Source organism: Fragaria vesca, linkage group LG3, assembly GCF_000184155.1.
Source record: "Fragaria vesca subsp. vesca linkage group LG3, FraVesHawaii_1.0, whole genome shotgun sequence".
Lineage (NCBI taxonomy): Eukaryota > Viridiplantae > Streptophyta > Magnoliopsida > Rosales > Rosaceae > Fragaria > Fragaria vesca.
In genome coordinates, this window is record NC_020493.1 from 17,246,388 (window position 1) to 17,255,649 (window position 9,262).

The following is a 9,262-nucleotide window of genomic DNA, read 5'->3' on the forward strand; positions in this document are numbered from 1 at the left end:
CTGATCACAATATCAAGTATTTCTGTGGTTTTTAAATCATGAACATAATGTTTGTGGTTTTTAAATACAAATTAAGACCTTATGTGATGTTAGGTAAAACTCATGTAGCATGTCATGAGGGAGTTCAAACTCCCATTCATCATCATAAAATATGAAAGATTACTTAGTCTGATAAAATGAACTAATTGAGTAGACGATTCCCCTCTCCCTCTTTGTCGTCTCTTTTTTTCTATATTGTTATCGCTCCCTCTGCAAATTGACCTTTTGGCCAACAAATCTTTGTTGCTCCAAAGATATAATCTTTAGTCTTTTGTCACTTTTCAATCCTGCTCTCAAATTGCACGTTTTGTTTTATAGGATTGAGGATCGTTAATCGGATTAAGAGTCAGAATATTGTATATAATCTGAAGATCTAGGTCTGGCTTCAAGGATTCCAGAAGAGAAATCTAATAAGAATGCACATTCTGGAACTAAAGGGCCTGCTGCTGGAAATACTATTGGATTCCAGCTACGTGAAGAGTGGAAGAATGTGGTTTTCTTGCAAAGAGTGGAGTTGTCAAGGAGAACAAGAAAAAAGCTGGGAAGAAGAAAGTGCAGATTACAGAGGGTGTACTCTTTGTGATCAAGGAGATTAAAGATTCAAAGATCAAGTCTGCAACTGATGGTGGATTCACACTCCAAGAAGAGTGGAAGAAGGTTACCACTGAGGTTGTTGAAAAGAGTGGAGCTATTAAGGAAAATGAGGAAGAGGCCTCGAAGAAGCTAGAAAGCTGAGATTAAAATGGGTGTGTTGTCTGTCATCAAGGAACTGGAAATGAAGGCTGAAAACAAGTAGTAATTGAGAGATAAGGATCTGAAATCGATTAATAGTAGTCAAAATGAAATTTGGAACAAATATACTTTAATTCGGTGAATAGAATAAATATTTTTGAAAAAGAAAAAAAACTAATGAAGTAGACACATGACATCTTTTCCCCTTAAAGGGGTAATGAAAAACTTCACATGACTCCTTTATACCAAGGTTCGTTATGCTTCCAATTTGTGTTACTAATCATTTTGCAAGTTATTGAGTGGGAGTATTGTTTCCCGGCCTTTTATAATATCCTTTGTATCAGCTGATTAAAAAGATTTAAAATAGTTTTACTATGAAAAAACTGCTTAGTTCTTTCTACATCTTAGTTCTTATAGTTTTGCAAGTGATGCATTTCTTGTTACCAACTTTATTTGTAGATTTCAGGCAACAGCACAATTTCATTAGCATATGTAGATTTATTTGACATTGAACACCTAATATGAGTTCTCTGATAAAACAAGTTTGTTGCGGTTACATTACTTAGTCTCTATGAACCAATGAATAGTAAAGCAATCCCCTGCATATTTTATGCCACTACTTTGATCTTTTTGGTTTTTTAAATCCAAATTACAAATTATGACTGATGTTGTAGAAAGTATGGAGAGTTGGAATTACAAGCGGTGAACCACAAATAATGGAAAATAATTTACATTGGTAGCTTGGAGAGGGTTAAATATTGAAAAGTTATTCGATATGAGGATGCATTGTTGTTGTAGATGAATGTGTATTTGAGGAGAACTTTGTTGAATTCTTCATTAGTCATAACAAAGAGTTCGATTACAATAACCTAATGATGGAATATTTCATATACATCAAATTTTTAAAAGATAAACTGAACAATTTTCTTATAATATCTTTTTTTTTTTTTTTTTTTTAGTAATTCTTGTAATATCTTTCTATTTTATCTAATGTTCTTAAAACGAAATTACGGCCGTGTGCAACGGCGTTTGCTCTGTGTCGAACTTGTTTCGAGAAAACATTAACAACAACAAAAAACAACATTTTTTTCTTCTAAAAAACTAACCTCAGGTCCTATGCTGACAATGAACAAACGGGGTTTATCAATGACATCTCCAACAACCCTACCCAAAACTTATACCCAAACTCATTTTTTGACTCACCTAAACCTATTACTATTCAAACTCATATTTCATCATTAACCATTATGTCCAAACCCATACCCATACCCCAATTTTAATCATTTCATATAATTATTTAACAACACATATATTATATAAATCATACATAATAAATTTTGGAGTGAAAAACTATGAAAAAAATGGATGGTTATAGATATTGTTTCAAATGTTCCGACGGGCAAAAATATATTTTTGATTTTCTGAATTTTTTATCTTATTTTGAAGTTATATTTCCTTCAAAAATGTAATTTTTAATTATAAACCGTTCATTTAATACAACAAATATTTAGACCTGTCAAATTAGGAATTATGTAATTATATATGATTTTTCCTATTTAATTATGAATTGATCTCAACCTTCTGTTTCAAACTAAACACAATCTCAACCATCCATTTTGTTACTGTTAGAATCTAACAACAACACCACCACGTGTGTGGACCCAGTTTTCTGACGCAAAAAACGAATGGACAACGCGTCCTTGTCATCCGGCAAGAGTGCCGTCATCGGCGCCAGACAGTGGAGAACGGAGAGACGTTCGCACTTTAAGGGCGGTGCGGACGTCCGTCTCTTATCCGGTCTGATATATATATATATATATATATATATATATATATATATATATATATATATAATAATAATAATATACAAAATAAAGTCTCATAATGTATAATAAGTGTCGGAGTCGAGAATAACACAATCTTTCATAGCCCAAGCAATATTTGTTGTGCCTTCACTACTAGCTAATTAACTATGTCCTCATTGATGTTATTAGAGATGGAATTTGTGCCTACAGAGTTGAAAAATCACTGATGAGCTTGCAAAACAAAAGCTAAAAGCTCATCAGTAATTTTTTTGATAAAACTTTCGATGCAGATGAAGACTGTTCTTTATGCACTTCAAAATTTATTCAGAAACTTAGAATATTCAAGCAAAAGAAGATGAGGAGGCAAAGAGAGGTGAGAAATTCAAGTATTGTGTGGAAATGTATTTGGTAGTTTTTGAAAACGGTTTTCAAAAAATAGTTATTAAAAATAAAAATGAGAAAATGACTTTTAAAAAAAAAGAAAATGAGATTGGAATTATCAATTTTAAAAATGTATTTGGTAATTTATTGTGTACAATATCTTCCATATTTCCATGTATTCGGTAAAATGAATCGTGCTCTATTGATTAAGGGTGACTTAGAGATTTGCAATTTTTCTATTCAATAGAGCAAGATTCATTTTTCTTATTCAGACACCCTCCTTTTTTTTTTTTGTTATTGAAGATCATCAAGGCAATTTCATTACTCATTCTTAAAAAAAAAAACAAGACAATTTCATTATTCAAGCCAAATGACACGAATACATAACTTTCCCTGTTTATTTCTAAAGAAAGAAAAAGTGAACCTAATTGTATATGGCCTAAGAAATAAAAAACATATGAACTTCGATAATTTTCTACAAACCCATCGCAATTGTGACCAGTACAAGTTGCTCATCCTCCTCCATGCGACCATGCATGTTATACCGTTATTCTTGCTCCATTTTCATAAATATGAGAAATGGACAAAGCAGTACTAGCTACTTGGATTATTAATCCACCTTCTTGCTGTATTTCTTCCATCTCGATCTTCCAGTTTCTCCTGTTATCCTTTAAGCCGTTTCTTCAGCAAACTGATCCGCAATTCAGTCGATGAAAAGCTCTCAAATAACCTATCACTCCTACACTGTATTTCCTGATGCCATTGGAATACATCACGAGATCCACTCTTAGGTCTTAACCTCGCCTAATTTTTTCTCGTTAATTTCTTCACCCTTCCCTTGCCAATTGGCATTGGTTACCATGCTGATTATCATAAACAGAAGAAACTGGAGGAGGTGGATGAATCAAGCGTTTAACTCCACCTCTTCAAGTTCCCTTTGTTTATAACGACATTTGTAGGGTTCTTAGCAAGTATAGAATGAAAAATACAATTCATAACTTAATTATCTGTTGCATCGATCCTCAGTGTCTCCAACATATTGAAGTCAAATTAGAGGAGGCCCTTCAGATTTGGAGCTACTCCTCTTGCGAAAGACACACAGAATAGGATCCAAAGCTCACTCTCTTTGATGGCATCTAGCACTGTGCCAATAGATCCAACTATCAGCAGATAATAAAAACAAGGTCCACGTTGTTCTTTTCTGTGCTAAATATTTGTGGATCGGGTAGCTTCTTCAGATAACTGGCCTCATTTGCAGTAGCCGTTTATCACAATGAAACGCATAATGATATTATAACAGCGATTACATATATTAAATTTCTAGTCAATCTGTCAATATTAGAAGAAATTAAGGAACAAGAAACGGTATAGAACTATTCATATTTTTATAAGTATGCATAAATTGAACATTGTTTTAACTGTAGGATAACTTGTATATTGTAGCCAACTAGCCATGATCAAGCTTCAAGACCCAATCAACAGATTTTGCCTCGTTTATTAATCATATACACCTATACATAGCTGAATGAATTGAAGAAAAAAAAAGTGTTTATACTTAATAGTAATATTATACATGAATATCAAGCTACAATGATACGAATACAGTGGAAACTTTACACAAAGATCTTAAAGATGCTATATAAAGCAGGAAATCAAGCTTTCATATACTGGTGCATCTCTTTTTCTTACCCCTAGAGTTAATAGGAGATTCAAAGCATGAGTGAAAGAAGGACTCTACCTCTTCACCCCTCGAGCTTTCAAAGAAGTCAGGGAATTCCAATTTTCTCTTATGCAAGAAAACTCGTCCTCGCTTCTTTCGCGGTGTGGCTGGGCAGCTCTGAATGGCAGGTATTCTGTGATCAAGAGAGGTAGGTGTTCGACATAACGATGAGTACTCTTCCAGCTGCTTATCATTTGATCCCTGAGTAATCGCTTCAATACCATCTTCTTCCTCGAGACATTTCGGGGGTTGTTCTTGAAATTGTGATGAAACTTGGTGATCAGATGTCTGATCAATACCTTTATTAGACATGGAGATGGACAGTTGGAATGGACTATAGCTAGCTAGTTGTTGGAGAAAGAGGTGGGAGTAGTAAGTAGTAGTTGAATTGTAGAAAAATGAGGAGAAAATTAGACAATTTGGAGTTTTGTATCTTATGTTCTGATAGCTAAGCACCTTCTTGGATTGTATTTTTCTCTGCAGAAACATGAAAACAGTCATAAATATTATAGCAAACTAAAAAAGGATCCAAAGACGAACCTCGTTTAGAATATTTCTTATATCTAAAACCATTGCATACGGTTCTGCATCTAGATTACTGGAGTACAGATTCAAATTTCGACTTAGATTGCTGAAGTACATGATCATGTGAAACCGAAAAATCCGAAGCTCGCCGATTTGTTTATAAAATGTTGCGACTAATTCAGGTAATATTCAACGTAAATCTCATTATTTTCTTACATCAATCATTGGTGTTCAATGAAGGATCTGATGGAGACTAATTGTTAATAAAAGAAACTTGCGTTTGAACTTATATCAATCATTCGGTAATCAAACTTAGAGATGAGTACGTTGTTTATATCGTTTTGGAAACAGTAATATTTGGCCCTACATATCCTACCGTCTCCTCTTTAGATTTTCTTATCAAAACTCTTCTGTATATCACTGTCTTCCTCTCCCAGTTGTCTGTATCTTGAAAACGTTCTTATCAGCAGCATTGGATCCCAACTTGGACGTTGGAATGTAACTTCACAGTTCACACTGGACGCTGACACAGAATATTGAATCTCTCATGCAACTATTTTAATTCCTCGATCAATCGTCTATTAATTTGTATACATCCATATGTAATCGGTGTGCTTATTCAGGTCATGTAGTAGGTACTTCATATCAAAAGGAATGTGCATGTAAGTTTAAAAGGGACGCTTGCAGAGGACGGCAACCAACTGAAATGGCATGGGAGTAAGTACGTTGTTTAGATATTAAGGCTAGGCTACCATGGAGCAATTTCCACTTTTGTTCTCATTTCAAAGTACTTGTTTCCTTCGTGGCCCGTGGATCACATTGTACCGATATTGTCCTAACTTAACCACCTTTAAAGTGTTGGGTTTTAATCACAAAAGACCTCGGTACAATTTGATATAATCTATCCACTTATAAGTTATATTTTATTTATCCATTTTATGATGTGGGATCTTTCCTCTCTAACAAAAATGGCTTCTCGTCCTTCAATTCATCCAAATATAAGCAATAAAGCAAACATAACAACTCAAAGGACAATGATCGAGCCCCCCAACTGATGTACACTACTAGGTCACAACTAGAAGCAAACTGATCATCGAGCACCAACTCAAAGCAAAACTGAGGAGCACAATCTAACAGAAAAATGTTGAAGATGCGTATTCGCATGCATATTGATATGGGTTTATTCAAATGACCCCAACCTTTCTAAGCGATAAACAAGTCTAATTAATTGAACTACTATATAGTCACCCACTCTTTGATGTAGGACTTATTTCGCTTTGTATTGCAGGTCCTTTTTACGTTCTTAATTGCATCGAACCACAAAGTCCGAACAATCTCCTCTTAAAACCTGCAATAACGTACAATACATGCAATTGACATGCATTTTTGCTGGAAATAAGAGTCTCATGTAGATGATAAATTAAGCTCAATGCTTCAACAAATATCACAAACATAGTCTACTGCACGTACGTTCTTACTGAACATCAGACGGAAAATTAACTAAAAATCAAACGAGAACTGTCTAGAACGATTACAGAGATTTACTTGAGACACATGGCGTTCAACACACAAAATTTGGTGCTTTTTTTTTTTTGAGCTCTTTTGCTATGTAAATAAAATGCGTAAAGAAAGATCGAGGACAAAAAGGTAAGAAAACTGATCAATTACAAAGATAATAAAGCTAGATACAGAGGAAGTATTCACCCCTCATGATCACACATAAGATCATTTTGTTGATTTGTGGCTTAAATTAATACAAGCCATCAATTCAAGTAAGTCTATATAATTAACCTGATCCTGTTAAGATAGGGTTTTGTCTATGCACTATAAAATGTCTACGGTGTTTGAAAAACGCTATTAAATATCTTTCATGACGTTTTTAAACGCCATCCCCCAACGCCGTCTAAAGTGGCGCCGTGCTTTTTGTGGCTTTTTGAAAAACGCCGTAAAAAAGATTCAATGGCGTTTCAAAAACGCCATTAAAAATCTTTCAACGACGTTTCAAAAACGCCATTAAACTCGTGGCGTTTTGTAAACGTCATAAAAAACAATTCCATGACGTTTCAAAAACGCCATGAATTCTTTTACATCTTTTAAAAAAAATTATACCATATGTAGAAAATCAATTACTCTGTTAGCAAAAAATGCACACATCACAATCAGAAAAGTGTAGTGCTTACATTTGAACAAACAAAAGAGATACTCATCTACAATATTCCATTGAAGAATCTGAAATACTTTATACATCATACTATAGAAAATTTAAGCACTCCATCAGAAATTTGATTGTGGAGCTTATACATTATATATCATACTACACAAAAATTCAAGCACTGCATCACAAATTTGATTACGGAGCTTATTGGGGTGTCCCTCACAGACTCGAAGGGAAAGAGGAAATTGTCCATTTTCTGAAGCTGCAAGATTAATGAAGTTCTGATATCAGTAATATCAACTAAATAGAACCTCATTGCCGGTAAAGCGTAAAATATTAGAAGGCCAAATCTTTCAGAAAATACTGCCAGGTAAAAACTGTTACATTTATGAAGTAACTATCAAACACTACTGAACTAGAAAAGAATAACAACAACGTCTGCGCTTGAAAAAATAAAAATGTTAGCTCGATATACATTGTTAACTTATTTTCTGATCTCGTATTACTGGTTTGGTTATAAGAGGTCTGATCATGTGAGTTTGAAACCTAATTCAAGACCACAGAACATGCATGAGCTAACATTCTCACTTAAAATATATAAGATGGGAGACTTACATTTGAAGACCTGTTTGATGGTGTTGAATATGGATGTAAAGACCTCTATGTGGGTGAAAATGCCTGCTGGTCCAGCCTACATGAAAATGCAAATTAAGTGTACTTGACAGTAATAAGTTCTCAATTCGAAAATGGTAAAAACAAGTTGACAATATTACATGCTTGTACCTGGGTCACAAAAATGCCACCATGATTAAGCTTGGGTTTGAGGACTTTCTCATAGAAGGATTTTGTGTAAAGCTGATAGCAAGGCCCTCCTTCAACTGGTTCTGCTAAATGTCCCACTATAATATCGAATTCTTCGCGGCTCTTATTCTAGTCAGCCCTTTCATATATAGCAAACATTTCTGTAAGTTATACACTCGTAGTCACAACCATAGAAAAATCTTTTATATGAGCATTATACCAAATAAGTTCAGACCAACAATGTGTGAGGTAGTGATTACAGATTGAATCCCACCAGTAAACAAAATAGAGCTTTGAACTTTCTTGGCATCATTGAAAACAAGGTTAAGCTTATTGTGAGCAAAGGCCTCCTTGTTCACTGTCAAATGGCACAATATTTTTCTTGTTATTCATAGGAAGTAGTTATATACAAGACATGAACAAGTGTAAGTGCTACTAGCTAGTTGAAAGTAACACATATGGCTCATGGGAAAGACATTATTGAATTCAACGAAAATGTAAGATAACTTGATTCGAGCATATATATTGTGCTGATTAGTAACCTAATCTATATCACACATAACCACTTTTTCAAGTAATTTGTGCTTAAGAGCTTCTCTTGCAGCTGACACTTCCCCACCTCCCATAATGAACACATTCTTAGGCCTGCAGAATTATATATAAAAGTACATACATATTAGATATGGAGTATTAACAAATGGAAATGGAACGCAACATTAGTAATATAGACGACGGACTTTGGGTGAGATAAAAGGGCACGATGTATTAAGCATTCACGATACATAAACTCGTCCACTTCTGCACTCTGCATCTTCCCATCAATCACCAATACCTGCAGGTACAATTATTATCGGTATGTGTGTGTGTGTATATATATATATAATTATGAAGCTGTACTCTTAAAAGAAAATTCGTGTGATAATCAACCTTCATCCATTCATAATGTTAAGCAAATTACTAAGTAAAACATGCAAACCTTGCCATAAAGTCTCCGGCTTCGCCACAAAACCCTACAAAGTACAAACACACAACAAACCCAAAATCAGACTCACAAAACCCAAAATCTGGGAATTTCCCAAACACTCACATGGGGATGATTCTGCT

The 9,262-nt window shown here is 34.3% G+C and overlaps 1 non-coding gene across 1 annotated transcript; it reads right to left on the reverse strand.

The window, feature by feature from the left end:
* Nucleotides 1–7,441: 7,441 nt before the first annotated feature.
* Nucleotides 7,442–9,021, reverse strand: LOC101314831. The gene is made up of 3 exons (XR_184253.1): nt 8,141–9,021; nt 7,973–8,048; nt 7,442–7,619 (listed from the first exon to the last, which is right to left on the reverse strand). It is a non-coding gene; the product is annotated as an uncharacterized LOC101314831 (transcript).
* Between the last annotated feature and the right edge of the window lie 241 nt (nt 9,022–9,262).